Raw genomic sequence first — 18,795 nt, 5'->3', positions numbered from 1 at the left:
AGCGATTCTGTGTCGCACCATTGTCTGACCTCGACTTTTCCTGTGTTTATGGTATTGATTCTGTATGTCATCATTTGGGAAAGCTGTTTTGTTTGTTTGTTCTGGAGTAGATATGAATTAGTGAGATTCTTTATTATGCCATGGCATGTTTGTAGTCTTGTCATTGTTTTGCAGTGTGCTGTGGCATTGTCCTTCACGTGCAGAGTTGTGCCATGTTGCACAGGTCTTTGTTTCATTGTTGTTGTTTCTGTCGTTTCTGTCTTTGCTGTTTTCATTGACGTTCTTGTTGTTGTCGTTCTTGTTGTTCTTTTTGTCACGCTTGTTGTCTCTGTTTTCGTTGTTTTCGCTTGTATCCTTGTTCTTTTTCTTGTAGTGCTTGTTGTTTCTGGGCTGCTTCTTGTTGCTTTTGTTGTTCTTGCTGCGCTGCGTGTTGTTTTTGTTGTTACTGTTGTTGTTCTTGTTTCTGCTGTGCTTCTTGTGGTTTTTGTTGTTCTTGTTACGCTCAATGAGTGTGCCATGTGGATGATTTGATCATTGTCGCAGTTATTGGTGTCAGTGTCCTTTGCGGTATCTGCTACATTGAGCGTATCTTCTTGAGGATTGTGAGAATGATCTGATGTTGCATTGATGCTGGTGACATCAATCATTTGTGGTGGATTTGATCGCTCTTCTTTGCTTACTTGGTACTCCTCTTCTAGGGTCATTTCTGGTTCACTTGAATCATCTTTGATATCTAGGTGCTCCTCTTTTGGAGTCATTTCAGGTTCATTTGAATCATCTGTGATCTCTTTATGCTCCTTTTCTGGAGTGAAAATCTTCATGATTTCATTTTGTTGTGGGTTGAGTAGACTGGGACTGTACTCATTGGAATTTAGAAGGATGAGGGGGGATCTTATAGAAACATTTAAAATTATGAAGGGAATAGATAGGATAGATGCGGGCAGGTTGTTTCCACTGGCGGGTGACAGCAGAACTAGGGGGCATAGCCTCAAAATAAGGGGAAGTAGATTTAGAACTGAGTTTAGGAGGAACTTTTTCACCCAAAGGGTTGTGAATCTATGGAATTCCTTGCCCAGTGAAGCAGTTGAGGCTCCTTCATTACATGTTTTTAAGGTAAAGATAGATAGTTTTTTGAAGAATAAAGGGATTAAGGGTTATGGTGTTCGGGCCGGAAAGTGGAGCTGAGTCCACAAAAGATCAGCCATGATCTAATTGAATGGCGGAGCAGGCTCGAGGGGCCAGATGGCCTACTCCTGCTCCTAGTTCTTATGTTCTTATGTTCTTATGTTCTTCTGGAGTCAAAATCTTCAAGATTTCAATTGACTTGGTCTCTCTGGACACATGAGTGGCCATCCTCTGATTATTGAGTGCTTCTGTGCAGACGAGCTGGAATATGTCAGTCTCGCTGTGATCCTACACATCCTGTATGGGAATTGTGATTTCTTCATCACTTGTCTCACGTACAGTGGGTAGACATTCAGTGTCTTCTTCTGGTTATTTCTTGATTATTATCAAATAAGCTTGATAGATCTTCATGGTCTTGTACATGCATGGCGTTCGCTATGGAGTGTTTGCTTGCTTCCATTTTTGAGTCTGTCACCGAGCTGTCTGTTGAGACTTGCGCCACTCTCTTTGTGGAGGCTTGTGTCGCTCTTTGTGGAGGCTTGGGTCTCTCTCTCTGTGGAGTTTGTCATCACTCTCTCTGTGGAGTTTGTCATCGCTCTCTCTCTGGAGTCTGTCATCGCTCTCTTTGTGGAGTCATGCAATGTTCTCGCTGTAGAGTCGATCTGTGCTCTCTCAACGGAGTTGTTCTGTACTCTCTGTGTGGCGTCGTCTTCGTCTTGGGTATTGCTGTCATCCAATGTATTGACGATCTGCCATGGCACCATGGTGTTGGATTCATCTACCATGAGAAGAGTCGTATTGAGCTTTTCAAGCGTGTTGCTAAACTGTGATCAGGATCTCCGAATAACTCAGCCATGTCTGAGCAGTATTGTGTGTATTGTTCGATAGACAAATCATGACTTTTAGTTTCGGAGTTGTGATCGTTCTCTTCATGTTCAATGATCAAATCATCTTCTTGTGTGGAGGCTGGGGCCCTTCGTGGTGCGTGGACCACTCTCTGTTTCTTGGTGTCAGGCCGCAGCATAATCCTGCACTCACGAGTCGGGATGTCATGTATGCTGGGCTGAAGATTCCCTAATCCGAAGAACTCATCATCGGGGTCTTCACGGTACAACACCTCTAGTTGTGGTTCGGATTTGGTACTGGGGTAGCTATCTCCCAAGATGAAATCTTTGTCTGAGTCATAGTCTACAAGGACCATATCATCTTCTAGGGTGGTGCTAACTGCTTGTTCCAGGGTGTTGTGAAAGTTATTTTCAACTGCTGGTGTAAGTTCGGGCATTGTTCTGTTTTTTTAGGCAAGAAAATTGGGCTTTGCAGCTTTAAATTTCTTTTTGTTCATTTTCGTGCATTTCCCTTTTACGTGGGCGCGGTCCTGGCCCTCTGACGTCATGATGCTCGTGACGTCCAACGTCGGACTCGATTGCCCATGCGCACTCCGAGTTTCCTGTACTGTGCGCTCATTTCGCAACTGCGCATGTGCGGCTCCTTTCTCAAGATGGCTGCCGCTCAGAACCTCCGTCTTCCTCCGATTTAACCCTGCCTCCGCCTCGTGGTGAGTGTTCACACCGTTTTTACCGATTTTGTTTTCTAAATGATGATTCTGTGTTTGTACAGACTCAAAGTATTGATTTTGTTTTTGTTCATAAGCAAGGCATTTTTGTACAGCGATTTCTAGAGTTAGAAACTTATTTTGTGAAAGTTCTTCCCTCAAATTTTTATCAGATAGTCCAGAAATGAAATTAATTGATGCATTATCACAGTGTCTCTGAAATCAACATAATCACAGCCCTGTGGTATTAACTTGAGATTTGTAATAAAATCAGAGATGGGCCCTCTGTTTCTCTGGCAAGAGTTAAATCTTTCCAGCATCTCACCAGACTGACTGTTACAGCGTTCATCAAATTTTTTGAGTATAACTTTACTTTGGTGTTGTCCTCACCCTCTAAGTAATTAAAGCAATTATAGATTTATCTAGCTTCATGCCCTCCTGTTGAGCGTAGTGGGGCTAGTTTTGTTGCGTCAGAGGCAGTGCTTAAATTTTTAGCTGTGATAAATATTTGGAACAGCTGTTCAAACATTTTCCAGTTATAACTTAAATTACCGGTTGTTTCCAGCTGCCATGGAGTTCCAACAAGTTCCATCGAATCAGTTAGTCATCGAGGATCCATTTGTTGTGACGTCTTCCACAGTCGAATATCCGGTTTAAGTGTTCTTCTCTTGCTGGTGTCTAGCTAGCTTTCTGAAATCACTTCTGGTACCATATGTTATTCTCTAAGCCTGAATAAAGATTGTAGACTTCCAGTGAACACAAATACTTTATTCAATGGGTTTGTTCTGTTTCCAGAGCTTAACTAGATATAATACAGTCAAGAGGTATGACCAGTGAAGTTAAGGTAAGCTGCCTATGCTGAGCCGTCTCTGTCTGTCTGTTGCTCACTCGCCCTGTGCTTCTGAAAGAGGCGGATCCTCCTTTGGGCTGGACCCTTTATACCTGTCTCTGATGCTGCCCTCCAGTGATGCTGTGGCTGTTACATCTGTCTGTAGTCCCAGATGTATGTACAGATGTACAGATCACTACACTCCGCACTGTCTGAGAGCAAAAACATGAGAAGAAGACACAGATTAACTCTGGGGAGAAAAAAATCAAAATGGAGCACAAGGTTCATGGTCTGAAGTTGTTGAACTCAATTTTGAATCCAGAATGCAGTAGAGTGCCGAATCAGAACTGAGGCGCTGTTCCCCCCCAGCTTCCGTTGGGCTTCATTGCTTCTGTTGCAGCCCAAGGACAGAAACGTGAGCAAGATATTGAATTAAAAGGAGTCAGTATTGTTTTTACATAGAAAATAGAAGCCATTCGGCCCTGCTCCACCATTCATTATGATCATGGCTGATCATCAAGTTCAATACCTGATCCCGTCTTCCCCCCCCCCCCCCATATCCTTGACCCCTTTAGCCGCAACAGCTATATGTAATTCCTTCTTGAAATTACACAACGCTTTTCCATCAACTACCTTTTGTGGTAGTGAAATCTACAGATTCACCACTCTCTTGGTGAAGAAACTTCTCCTCACCTCAGTCCTGAAAGGTTTACCCCTCATCCTCAAACTATGACCCCTAATTCTGCACTCTCCCAACATCAGGAATATTCTTTCTGAACCTACATGTTTAATCCTGTTAGGATTTTAGATGCTTCTATGAGATCCCCTCTCACTCTTCTAAATTCCAATGGTAAAGTAGCCAGGGCCCCATGTGACCATGGGCTGCTTTCCTCTTTGAGGGGGAGAGCTGACTGGTGGTGATTTAACCTGAGGAACTGCACACCTCAGGTGAGGGGTAAGGTTGAAAAGGCAGGGGCTTCATGAATAACGGTAAGGGAATTGAACCCATGCTGCTAGTCTTGCTCTGCATCACCAGCCAACTGTCTAGCCAAGTGAGCTGAACTGGCTCCCATTTAAACTCCAATGAATATAATCCTACCCCTAACCCTAACCCTAACCCTAACCCTAACCCTAATCTGACTTATTCTCTCTTCATATGCAGTCCGCCATCCCAGAAATCATCTTGGTAAACCTTTGCTACTCACCCTGCACAGGAAAAACATCCTTCCTCAGATAAGGACACCAAAACTGCACACAATACTCCCACAAGCAGTGCTGTAAAGATCTTATGGATCCAATCATCCACCTGCGATTTAAAATGGAAGCATGATCAAAATAAAGGCACACAGCCTCATTAAAGTATTTACACGACTAACACTCCTCCTGGTTGCCCGCCCTTTATCTTGCCTTTGCTAAAACTAGTGGGTGAGTGTGAGGCGGGCTGATTTCCAGTATCAGAGGTTTCAGCCTCCCCCTTTTTGAGATTAAAACTCCCCCAGAAGCACCGATATTAATAAAAACAGAAAATGCTGCAAAACATAGAACATACAGTGCAGAAGGAGGCCATTCGGCCTATCAAGTCTGCACCGAGCCACTTAAGCCCTCACTTACATCCTATCCCCCTAACCCAATAACACCTCCTAACCTTTTTGGACACTAAGGGCAATTTGGCATGGCCAATCCACCAAGCCTGCACGTCTTTGGACTGTGGGAGGAAACCGGAGCACCCGGAGGAAACTCACGCAGGCACAGGGAGAAAGTGCAGACTTCGCACAGACTGACCCAGCAGGGAATCGAACCTGGGACCCTGGCGCTGTGAAGCCACAGTGCTAACCACTATGCCACCGGGCTGCCTCTGTCAGTGCAAAACTCTGCAGGTTCGGCAGCATCTATCGATAGAAAAACAATCAAAGCACCAGGGATCTGGGTTCAATTCTGGCCTTGAGTGGCTGTCTGTGAGGAGTCTGCACTTTCTACCCCTGTCTGCGTGGGTTTCCTCTGGGTGCTCCAGTTTCCCCCCACAGTCCAAAGACGTGCAGGCTTGGTGGATTGGCCATGCCAAATTGCCCTTAGTGTCCAAAAAGGTTAGGAGGTGTTATTGGGTTAGGGGGATAGGATGTAAGTGAGGGCTTAAGTGGCTCGGTGCAGACTTGATAGGCCGAATGGCCTCCTTCTGCACTGTATGTTCTATGTTTTGCAGCATTTTCTGTTTTTATTAATATCGGTGCTTCTGGGGGAGATTAGATGGATTGGCTAAATTGTCCCTTAGCGTCCAAAGGTTAGGTGGGGTTTTGAGGGTAGGGCAGGGGAGTGGGCTTGGGTGGAGTGCTCTTTCAGAGGGTTGCCGCAGACTCGATGGGCCAAAGGGCCTCCTTCTGCACTGTCGGGGTTCTATGAAAGGACAATATTTCTGCCCCCACCCCGCTGTGATGTGCCTTGCGGCAATGGAGGCGGTCGGCCATTGGAATCTTTTGGTCCCCCGCCACCATGTCGATAACCGGCTTTCCCATTGTTCACACCCTTCGTGGCCGAGGAACTCGCATTGGGGGCCGGCGTTGGTGGGGGAGGATGATCCCGCCATTGGTAATGGCCATAAAAGTTAAGCCAGAGTTAACGCTTCGAGTCCATGTAGTTCTTCTTCGGAGCTGAGTAAACGTGAACTCTGTTTCTCTCGACAGGCACTGCCGGACCTGCTGAGTTTTCCCAACATTTTCTATTATTTTCCCTGCTCTCCAGCATCCACAGTATTTTGCTCTTATACCACTGTTTTTAAATTCTATTATGATTCACTTTACAACAGCGGAGAAAGAACTTGAATTTAAATACCACTCACAATTTCGGAATGTCATAAAGCGCTTTACAGCCGATTATTTACATCTGCGTGTCGTTGTTGGCATGTGGGCAAGCGCACAGCCAATTTACACACAGCAAGATCCCACAACGGAGACAAATGACCATTTAATAGGTTTTTGCTGGTGCTGGTTAAGCGACGTGTGATGATCACAGCAGCCCTCTGCGCTTCCTCAAACAGTCCCAGGAAGTGGCCACCCCTTGATACCTCGTACACAACATGGACAGTGTTGACAGTACAGGGTTCCTGGGGACTGGGCTGAAGCAGCAACCCTAGTTACACGATTACGCCTTGTAATCCGGCAGAAATTGCAACCTTTTGACTCAGAAGTGAGATAGAGGCTAGGTGCCATTGTAGAAAAAAGAGGGAGGGAGGAGAAGAGAACATTTAAAGTGGTTTAAGAGCTAAAAAGCCTGCCGTCTCTAAATTGATACTGTGTCTGGATTCAGTGTACCATAACAAGGATTACAGTGGGTGAGATGAAACCTGGCTGATGAGATGAAAGCCAGCACTGTGATGGTTGTTCATGATCTTAATTTAATTAAGTGTGGATGTTTTTTCTTTCAATGACTGGCAGACATAGTATCAAATTGGTAAAATGCAGCATTGCCCTTTGCTCACAGTCATGCTCAGCAACACATATGGATAGACAAAGTGTAAAATGGAGACATTTGGCACTGTGGCACAGTGGTGAGCACTGCTGCCTCACAGCGCCAGGGCCCCAGGTTCAATACCGACCTTGGGTGACTGTGAGTTTACCCTTTCTTCCCGTGTCTGCGTGGGTTTCTTCCGCGTGCTCGTTTCCTCCCACAGTCCAAAGATGTGCAGGTTAGGTGAATTGCCATGTTAAATTGCTTCTTAGTGTGCAAAGATGTGCAGGTTAGGTCAGGTTGCAGGGAAGTGGGCCTAGGTAGGGTGCTCTTTCAGAGGGTCAGTGCAGACCTGATGGGCAGAATGACCTCCTTCTGCACTGTAGGAATTCTATGGTTCTAATGCAGTAAACTGTGTTATGCTAAAACAGGGGAAGGCTGGTGCGAATACTGTAGCTATATTGGGAACCTGAAATTCCATTCCACCTGTCCCATGTTATACCTGCCTTTGGAGTGTCTTGTAATGCTCTTGGCATAGCATAAGCTGCTTCCTTGATGTGCACTCTGGCAAAGGAAGGTTCAGACGTGGAGATAACTTCAACACGTTTATTTAACTATTAACAATTCTCCTACTCGGATTCGACTCTACTGTTAATCCTTCTATAGCTACTCAGACTGACGAACCAGTCTGCTACAATCCACATGGTGGGTGTGATGTTCAATCAACCCTATGTCTGTACTCACTGAGTGTCTCCACTGGAAAGAGGAAGAACATGTGTGCTGTGTCCTTTATGTATGGGTTGGTGTAATGCCCCCCTGTGGTAGTGTCACCTCTGTGTGTATCGTGAATGCCCGTTGGTTATGTCCTATCTTACTGACCTATTGGTTGAATGTCTGTGTGTCATGTCTCTGGTGCTCCCTCTAGTGTCTAGCTAGTCTATGTGTACTTACATTAACCCCTTGTGTATCTACAGTGATGCATATCACCACATCCCCCCCTTTTGTGTGTTACATATTTTCTGTACACTGTTAAAGAAAATTGAACAAAAAACAGGTAGATAAGCGATGCTGTGTACAAGTTATGATAACAGTGATCATTAAACAATAAGTCCAACTCATATGTATGAGTCCAAAACCCATCAATTATCATGGTCAAATGTCTTTCTTGTTGGGTTGGTGAGTTGGTGATTTGATGGTGACATGTCCCTGTGAACGCCATCAGTGTCCCTGTGCATATGGAACCAAGAAGTGGTCCAAATCACTTCATTGTCCGATTTGGAGTCTTTTTTTTCTTCCGATGCTTGTGATAGCGATGTTGGATGGCATCTGTCCTGAAAGCCAGGTTGCCTGTTGGTAGTGCAGCAAACGTGAATTGGGAAGATGCATCGTCCTGCCATGGTATGTAATTGTACTGAGCTGAGCAGTAACGGTTTCCCTCATGGGCAGAGTTATACCATGTTGTACCAGTCGTAGTTCCATTGGTGTAGTCTTTGTCATGCTTGCCGTCGATGATGTTGCCTTTGGTATGCGTTGTGTCATTGTCTTTGATTTTGCTGAAGATCCTCAAATCCGAAGAACTTATCCGCATCTGTGTCGGATTCTTCACTGTAGAACACATCTCGTTGTGGTTCGGATTTGGTACTGGGGTCACCATCTCGAATGATGAAACCTGCGTCTGAGTCGTAGTCTTCTAAAAAGACACTTTTTGTGTCGGAGCTGGCATTGGGCTCGTGATGTCCAAAGAAGAATCAAGGTCGGAGTCGTAGTATTCAGGAACTGTATCATCCATTTAGGTGGTGTTAACTGCTTGTTGCAGGGTTCTGCGGAGGTTACTTTCAGCTACTGGTCAAATTTCAGGCATTGTGCTGTGGTTCCCGGTAAAAGAATCAGGTTTTACAGCTTTAATATTTTTTTTCATGTTTTGGGCCATTTCCCCTTTAAGTGGGCGTGGTCCGGGGCCTCTTACGTCACGAAGCGTGTGACATAGTGCGTAGGAAGTGATTGCGCATGCGCAGATTGCTGCTCCTTTACTTTGCGCATTTCCCTCAACTGCGCGTGCATGGTACCTTTTTCAAGATGGCCGCCTGTGGTATTATGTGAAGCAAATAATGGCATGATGGGAAAAGTAGTCAAGTTTTCTTGGTACAAGTGAATTTAAACTGATGTCATATAACCTAAGGCACAGAAAACACAGAGACAGCCTGTCTATGGGAACCGGGTGACTCTGAGAGTCTAGATAAGGCTTGGAGCTAGAAGTAGTCTTAATACATAACAAGCTGAACAACTATCTCTTCCTGTTCCTAAACAACTTCTTCCCTTTCTTAAAACAAAGACAAGATAATGATATGAAACTCAAGTCCCCTGGAGGTCAGAAGGTGATGCCATTGTAACGATTATTACTTATGTTTTACTTTCAATCAAATTCCTGACCAAGCTGTATTCATGTTATCTTGATCCTATAATGTATAAGAATCGCCTTCTTTTCTGTACTATCGCAGACTTGGGACGGACTCCGCAGTTTGTAATTGACTGCCTTCCGACTTTCCAAGTTTCTGCCATTCCTGCTAGCAGTTCTAATTAGTGAATAAAGTTCAGTTTTGCTTATCTAATGAATGCTGTTTGAATTTCTCTATCACAGTCAAGACGCGGGGAAAATATAAAATACAACACGCCGATAAAAATTGTCGTTCTCTGCTCTCGACCTCGTGGTGAGTACTGGCGCCTCTCTTACTGTTTTCTGTTGGTTTGTTTGTGTTTTCCTCGCAGTATTGTCCGAATTTGTCCATGACTGCCTGCAAATCGCTCCTGTTTTGCCCTTTGGAGAACTTGAATGTTTTGAAGATCTCTTCTGCTCTGGCACTGGCGATGGTGAGCAGAAGCTCTGTCTTTTCAGCATCGGCCACGTCTTGTAGGTCGGCTGCTACCAGAAAAATCTCAAACTTTTGCCTGAATTTCGCCAGTTTTCGCGGAGATTGCCGTGGCACTTGAGCCGTTGTGGAACCGGAATCTCGGTCATCTTGCCTGGGTGTTGTTGCTGCTTGTCACTGTTTGCTGAGTTGTAACTTTCTGGATTGAAACAGTCACTCGCTGTACCATGTCTTGTTCTGCTCTTGGCGTAGCATAAGCTGCTTCCTTTTTTTTAATAAATGTTTTTATTGGGTTTTTTTTGAGCAAGGTATAATTACCGTTATGTACACAGAATAAGAAACACACATATATATATACACACATTTAGAGGAGAAGGGCACACCCCAACATTAAAAAAAATACAATAACATATGCAATGGAATAACTGGTGGGGTATTGTGCACCAGCTCAACAGCGGCATCTCTGTACATCTGGCAAAATTACCCACCCCACAGAAGTAGGCGACTGCCTGCGGAGGGGGGTGGGGGGGGGGGGGGGGACTGGGGGGGCAAGCACACCTTTGGGTGCCGGGGAGAAAATCACAGCGTGCGATATTTTGCTGTGCTGTGTGCTGCTGTCGCCCGCCCTTCCCGGATGGGTCTCGCTGCCGTCCCACGCTCGCCCCCGCTTCTGCCGCTCCTCCCGTCCTCCATCTCCAGTTTCCTCGTTCCCCGCTCCTGGAGATGTCATGCACGTTTTTGCATCCCGTGTCCTCCCTCCGGCTCCCGCTTCCCTGCCTCCCCCTCCATGGTTCGCCGCCCTCTCCCCAGGGTTAGCTGTCTTTCCCCCCTCCCCCCCACCGTGGTTAATCCTGCTATAGCTACTCAGAGTGACGAACCAGTCTGCTACAATCCAGGTGGTGGGTGTGATGTTCAATCAACCCTGTGTCTGTACTCACTGAGTGTCTCCACTGGAAAGAGGAAGAACATGTGTGCTGTGTCCTTTATATATGGGTTGGTGTAATGCCCCCCTGTGGTAGTATCACCTCTGTGTGTATCGTGAATGCCCATACACACAGGTCGTGTCCTATCTTACTGACCTATTGGTTGAGTGTCTGTGTGTCATGTCTCTGGTGCTCCCTCTAGTGTCTCGCTTGTCTACGTGTACTTACATTAACCCCTTGTGTACCTACAGTGATGCATATCACCACATGGAGCACTTGTTGCTGACACTGATATCCTTCACCAGGTTGCGAGCAATGAAACCAGCAAGTGAAATATTGGTGGGGCATGGAGGAAAATGAATGCTTAGAAAAACGACAAGGATCTTTTATATTTTTCGCCCTCGTACAATTTAACAAGGCCTAGGAGGAGGTCAGTCATGCAGATGCAGCAAGTTATTTTTGTTCCACAAAAATGCCATGAGCAAGCATCCCAGTTTTGTTTTTAACCAAACAATTCTGTGTCATGCCATGAAATAGGTCACTGTGGCCGAGAGTTGAGAGGAGGAAAAAATTGCCAAACACTCCTCATAAGAGAGCGGACTCAGGAGCAGCTTAAAGGAGCTCACAGTGTACGTGTGATCGACAGATTGACCACGTAATAGGACCTTGTTTTAATTATTTCATCCAACTTCTTGCAACCTCCAGGGGCTGTAAGCAGAGGAAAACCGCGATCAATTTTTCACAGTGACATGTAATTGCTGTGGTACTGAATCTGAACCTCTATCTGCAGGTGCTGTTCTGGCGTTATGATTGACTGGCTGACTCAACAGGTCATTAACCCTTTGCCCTCACCGGGATAAGATCTTTATTAGTGTTTGTGACTCATGGATACAGCATCTCTTTTTGTAATACCCTCGGCTGGTCAACTCTTAATGGAATCAGGGGAACCATCAGCGGTGGTTTGGGAGGTTTGGTTGGGTTTTCCTTTAATGATTAGCACTACTAGGTTTAGCTTTTTCGTAAGCAGAGGCAGAATACAATGCAGCCTCACCCTAACTTCTGAGCACTCCAGCAGACAATCGACTGACTGCATTACATACAAAGGCCACTTTTCCTACAGTGATTCTTGAGAAAAAACAGGGATGGAAAATTTAGCCGTCTGGTACACTGGGTGTGGTTTCCTATTTGATGAATTTTCACTCAATTTCTACTGAATAGCAATCATGTTGTTTGCTTTATACACTGGCCTTTCTCTGTTGACTAAATTCTGATTTGCTGATACTCCGCATCCCCACGTTTTTCATAGCTCCCCCGCCCCGCCGCGGGGAGTTAACTTTGGCAGGACCGCACAAACCCGCTTCATTGGACTCGCAAGGGCTGCTGGACAACGTTAAAATTTGCCGAAGACGTGAAATTTTGAAGTGTAGTAAACAGTGAGGAAGATAGGAATCATTTTCAAGAGAACATAGAGGCTGGGGGAATACAGAAAGACACGGCAGACAAAATTCAACAGAGTAAAGTGTGAGGTGATATATTTTGGCAGGAAGCAAAAGGTACAAAGCTAAGTGGTACAAGTGGGACAGAGGCACCAGGCAATGATTGTGCACAATCTTTGAAGGTGACAGTGCAAATCAGTTTGGAAAGTATATTCTAGATTTTATAAATAGAGGCATAAAATGGAAGTCATCATCGTCCCATTTGCTGCTTTTTCCTTTTTTGAGTGAGAGCTGACTGGTGGTGATCTAAGCTGAGGGACACCTCAGACAAAGGGCAGGGTTGAGAAGGCTTCATAGACAACCTCAGCTGGCTTGAGAATTGAATCTGTGCTGTTGGTCTCGCTCTGCACCACGAATCAGCCGTCCAGCCAACTGAGCTACCCAACCCCCAGATAGAGGTAGTGTCCAATAGACTAAAGTACAAACAGAGGTTAAGCTAATGCTGAATAAAGCACTAGTTTGGCTTCATCTGGAGCACTGGGTATAATTCTGGGTAAAATAAAAAAAGAGAAAGTGCTGAAAGAAACTCAGTGGGCTGGATTCTCCGTCGGCTAGTTCCTCCGTTTCGCCGGCATGGCACTCATGCCCACGGATTTCCTGACGGCGTGGGGGAAACTCCATTGGATGGCGAATCATACTGCAGGGCCACATCACACCAGACAACAGGTACGGCGGGACAGAGAGTCCTGCCCAGTGAGTTTGTGGAGAGAGAAATGGAGTTAATGTTTGAGTCCCACAGGGATGTACTTTAGAACTTAATTTGAGGCATCCCACTGGTGGAAAGGCACAAAACGTTGGTGAGGCTATAGCAGAGATTTCTTAAAATGTTTACGGAGATGAAGGATTATAATTGGGTGGATAGCCTTGAAAAGGTGACATTTTACTCTTTAATGTTTAGAAGGCTAGCTCAGGCAGCATGGTGGTGTAGTGGTTAGCATTGCTGCCTCATGGCGCCAAGGTCCCAGGTTCAATCCTGGCCCTGGGTCACTGTCTGTGGGCTGTTTGCACATTCTCCCCGTATTTGCGTGGGTTTCACCCCCACAACCCAAAATATGTACAGGGTAGGTAAATTGACCATGCTAAATTGCCCCTTAATTGGAAAAAACTGAATTGGATCCTCTAAATTTTTTTTAAAAACAAAGAAAACTAAAAGAAAAATGTTTAGAAGGCTAAGAGGAGATTTAATGTTTGTGTTTAAATTCATGAAAGGTTTTGGATAGAGTAAATAAAGATAGACTATTTCTAATGACCATTCTCCACGAGACACAGATTTAAAGTTAAGGGCAGAAAAGCCAGAGGCAACGTAAGGAAATACATTTTGTTTCCTGCAGGGGCAGCAGGGTAGCATGGTGGTTAGCATAAATGCTTCACAGCTCCAGGGTCCCAGGTTCGATTCCCGGCTGGGTCACTGTCTGTGTGGAGTCTGCACGTCCTCCCCCTGTGTGCGTGGGTTTCCTCCGGGTGCTCCGGTTTCCTCCCACAGTCCAAAGATGTGCGGGTTAGGTGGATTGGCCATGATAAATTGCCCATAGTGTCCTAATAAAAGTAAGGTAAGGGGGGGGGGTTGTTGGGTTACAGGTATAGGGTGGATACGTGGGTTTGAGTAGGGTGATCATGACTCAGAACAACATTGAGGGCCGAAGGGCCTGTTCTGTGCTGTACTGTTCTATGTTCTATGTTTGCCACAAGTGGTTAAGATTTGGGATGCACTGCCTCATATAGGAGTTCAATGCCAACCTTCAGAGAGGAATTCAATAAATATTTGAAGGAAAAACAATTGCAGGTATTAGGGGAAAGAGCAGGGAGAATACGACCAACTGGATTGATCATCAAAATGGCCACCATAGTCAATGGGCTGAATGGCCTCCTTCTCTGTTGAACGACTATAATAAACAATTTTACAACTGGTAGTTACCTAAAGAATTAATTCATGTAATATTTATTTTCCATGCCAGCAATCTTGAGATCTCTGAAAGACAGATTGTCAATTTGATGCCCAAATACATTTCTACCAAGAACCTAAGGAACAAACTAATCCACTGTAAAAGAACCATCACCAAATGTTGCATCATTCTCTGTCCCTCAAAATGAAGCTGTGGGACAGCAACATACAAATAGCCTCCTCTTGACTGCATTAGCAGGCACCTTAATGCATTTATTTTAACTAGGTTTGCGTCTGTGTTAAAATTGAGAGGAAATGTATTCATATTATGCATTCATCACACAATGTCATTCCAAGACCTCTCCAAGCAATTATTCATTTCATCAGATTTCTAAAGGGATATGGTTGTTATTGGCAACGTTTTAGTTTCTTTCAGTTGCCAGATGCAGAATACTAATCAGTATCAAAACGGATTTCTGTGTTGCTAAACATTATTTGGTTGTTTCTTCATGAAGTCACTAAGGCAGGTATGATGCTTGGCCCTATATCTCTTCCCCCCTTTGCCCTTTACACAAGGAGCAATGAAAGGTTGGAGTTTTGGGGTATCTGGTTCAGTTTCAAAGGGGATGGTAAACACTTTTCCCAAATGAGCCATTAGGATGGCTTTTATGAATATGGAATAATGATATCACACAAAGGTGTAGTGGGGACTGGATACAACACTGATCCCAACTGTGCAACCAGGTTGCTGACTACAATTTGCCTTTTTACAGTGTATTTAATGAAGTCAAACATTTTACCGCACTTCACAGGAATAGTGTTGTCGAATTCCCCACTATCACGAGGGGCTTTTCACAGTAACTTCATTGAAGCCTACTTGTGACAATAAGCGATTATTATCAACATCCTGGACCCATTGTTGAATTCCGCCACTATCAACATCCTTGGAGTTATCATTGACCAGAAACTGAACTGAGCGAACCATATAAATATTGTGGCTACAAGAGCAGGTCAAAGGCTAAGAATCCTGTGGCAAATAACTCACCTTCTGACTCCTAAAGACTGTCTACCATCTACAAGGACGAAGTCAGGAGTGTAATGGAATACTTTCCACCTCTCTGGATGAGTGCAGCTCCAACAACACTCAAGAAACTTTACACCATCCAGGACAAAGCAGCCTGTTTGATTCATATCTCTTCCACAAAATGTAACTGCCTCATCCAACAGCACACTGCGGCAACAGTGTGTACCATCTACAAGATGTGGAGATGCCGGCGTTGGACTGGGGTGAGCACAGTAAGAAGTCTTACAACACCAGGTTAAAGTCCAACAAGTTTGTTTCAAACACGAGCTTTCGGAGCACACCTGAAGAAGGAGCCGTGCTCCGAAAGCTCGTGTTTGAAACAAACCTGTTGGACTTTAACCTGGTGTTGTAAGACTTCTTACCATCTACAAGATGCACTGCAGGAACTCATCAAGGTTCCATAGGTAGCACCTTCCAAGCCCATGATCATTGCCATCGAGAAGGCCAAGGGCAGCAGTTACTTGGGAACACCACCATCTGGACGTTCTCCTCAGCATCCTACCCCAGAGAGAGATCATCGTTCCTTCACTGTTGCAGGGTATAAATCCTGGAGCTATCTCCCTTTGGGCTTTAAAAAGGCAGCTTCTCAAGGGAACCTAGGGATGGGCAACAAATGTTGCAATTTAACAAGCAATTTTAAAAAAAAATTTGGAGTACCCAATTATTTTTTTCCAATTCACGGGCAATTTGGCGTGGCCAATTCACCTACCCTGCACATCTTTTTGGGTTGTGCAGGGTAAGTGTGCTGGTGGATTGGCCACGCTAAATTGGAAGTTTTTAAAAAAAAGAATAACTGAGGGGAGGACAGTTAAAAGTTGCAAATCCCCTGCCCAATAGGAATATAATTTAGCAAAATTTAAAGAGAAAGATCCTAAGTTTTAGAGCCTGTCTAGTGAAAGACCAGAACAGTTAACAGTTTGCTATTAGTATATTACTTCGGAATAAACCCAATGAACTCATTTTCACTTCAAATCATTAGCACTTCCTGAAGCGCAAACCAGCAATTTATCCTAACTGAATCTCTTGAGGTTGCACCGGAGGGAGCTGTTTCACTACTTCCACATTGCTCACACATCATTAAACCAGTTCCCCAGAAAATATCAGCTCCTGTTACTTGGGGATAAATTTGGTGTTGGTGTTAACACCTCCTGACTGTTTTATCAAGTTCTTGCTGGAAGCTGTGCTTAGCAAATCCAGCAGGTTTACTTTGAAGGTGCTGGTGAGACCAATGCATTACGGGCCAATGGCACCGCCAAAGCTTTAAATCCAATTTCAGAGCAGCTTATGTTTTTCAAAAGAGATAACGAGAGACCCTCCACAGGAAGAAGGGCCGGTAGCCAAAGGACATGATTTAAGATCCTTGGCAAAGGAACCAGAGGCGACATGAGGAGAAATGTTTTAACATATTCTCATGGTCTGAAATACACTGTCTGAAAGTGTGGTGGAAGCCCTTTCATTATACTATACAAGGCAACGATTGCAGAGCTGTCGGGGAAGGGCAGGGGAGTGGGACTAATTGGACAGCTTCTTTAAAATAATCGACGTGGCTATGATGGGCCGAATGACTTCCTTCCATACGGGATGATTCAAGTCTTTCTTATGACGTTGTCATTATTGCCCCTCGGTAATGGGTCCGTAAGGATTGTTTTATATGAAACCATGGGAAGTGTGAATAGTTTTGAAGAAGCTTTCTTTTTTTTCATAAATTTAGAGTACCCAATTCATTTTTTCCAATTAAGGGGCAATTTGTTCAATCCACCTACGTTGCAAATCTTTGGGTTGTGGGGGCAAAACCCACGCAAACATGAGGAGAATGTGCAAACTCCACACGAACAGTGACTCAGAGCCGGGATCAAACCTGGGACCTCGGCGCCGTGAGACTGCAGTGCTACCACTGCGCCACCGTGCTGCCCGAAGAAGCTTTCTTTTCAGACTATTAGTTACTTACCTAAACGTTGCACTGAGTTATCTGAATTATATGGAATGAAAAGCACAGATGTAGGCCATTTGGTCCATCTGGCCTATGCTGATATTTATGCTCCACATGGGCCTCCTCATCTAATCCTATTAGCATAATTTTCTATTCCTCACTCGCTCGTGTCCTTATCTTAAATATATCAGTGCTAATCGCCTTAATTACTCCTTCTGGTATTTAGGATCTCCTCCATTCAGATTTTATTGTTTCCCATTTTAAAAATTCAGATATTGACTGGATATATATATAGAAACAGCTAAAAACATCTGGCTTCAAGTTAAAAGCTGAGTAAGAACACCGTTTCATTTCAAATTTGATTGGTCTCTAATGTAGACTTTTCTACAAAACTCAAAATTAAAAGTTGAATCCATCACTTTGAAACCTTGTGCAGTTTCTCTTTGGGAATGGAAAAAACATGGGCTCAAAAATGGTGCTTATAAAATGGCGTTACAAAAATTTTACGCTGTGCTCCTCTTTGGAACAATCCCAAATAGTCAATTCTAGGCAATCTGGAAAGTTGGAACAAAGGCCATTCCAAATATGTGGCTTCAAGTAACGATAGAAACTCGTAGATGGAGATGATCACGCTCACAAGTCTATGTCTGGGTGCAACCGGGTGGTGGCCAAAGGAAACATTCATTTTATTTGGTGCTGCTTGCTGTTATTTTAAGGCTGGGAAAGAGTTTACTAGTTTATTAGCAACCCTACTTTTGTCAGATAATTAAAGCGTACTCATTATAAATCTGCCAAGGACAAAAGATCGAGAGGTGAGAGAACTTTTTTTTGAATGCAATGAAATGTTATGATCTGTAATGCCCTACACGATCGAAGCAGATTTAATAGCAACTTTCAGAAGGGAATTGTTGAAAGGGCAAAATTTACAGGACTACTAAAAGAGCACAGGGGAGTGGAACTAATTGGAAAAATTGTTCAAGGAACAGACACAAAACCTGATGTACCAAAGACCACAGCGTCAGTGCTGTACGATTCTCCAATTCTGTGATAAGGTAATTGGCACCCAAAGGTGAATCATTGCAGTAAATGTGCGAACCAGAACAGATTTGTTATTGGAAATAGTAAAGATTTTATTGAAACATCTGAGGTTTCTTAAAGCATGGGCACTGAGAGAGTGTTTTCTCTTATATGGGGGTGTCTTGAATTAAGGGACAGAGTTTAAACATAGGGGCCCGTCATTTAAGACTGAAATGAGGAGAACTTTTTTTAAATCCCAGATGGTGGTTAATCTGTGGAATTATTTTCCCAGCAGTGGAGGCTCCGTCATTGAAAATATTCCAGGTTGGGTTGGACAGATTTTTGATCGACGAGAGTTCCAAGGGCCGGAATTCTCCGATCCCACGCCGGATCGGAGAATTGGCGGGGGGTGTGTGAGAATCGCACCACGCTTCTCCGACGCTGGGCCGCTGATTCTCCGGTCACCGCCGTGCCAGTTGGGGGCCATTGAAAGCGGCCCCCATGGCGATTGTCCGCACTCAACGGGCCGAATGCTCGCCGAGTCCCGCTGGCGTGGGTTACGTATGGTCCCACCCAGCGGGACCTCGGAGTTCTGGCTGCGGGGACCGTCCTGTTAGGGGGGGCAGGAGGATCAGACTCCAGGGGGGCC

This window comes from Scyliorhinus canicula, chromosome 19 (genome assembly GCF_902713615.1).
Source record: "Scyliorhinus canicula chromosome 19, sScyCan1.1, whole genome shotgun sequence".
Classification (NCBI taxonomy): Eukaryota; Metazoa; Chordata; class Chondrichthyes; order Carcharhiniformes; family Scyliorhinidae; genus Scyliorhinus; species Scyliorhinus canicula.
The sequence above is the reverse complement of the archived record's forward strand: the minus strand, read 5'-3'. Positions refer to the sequence as shown.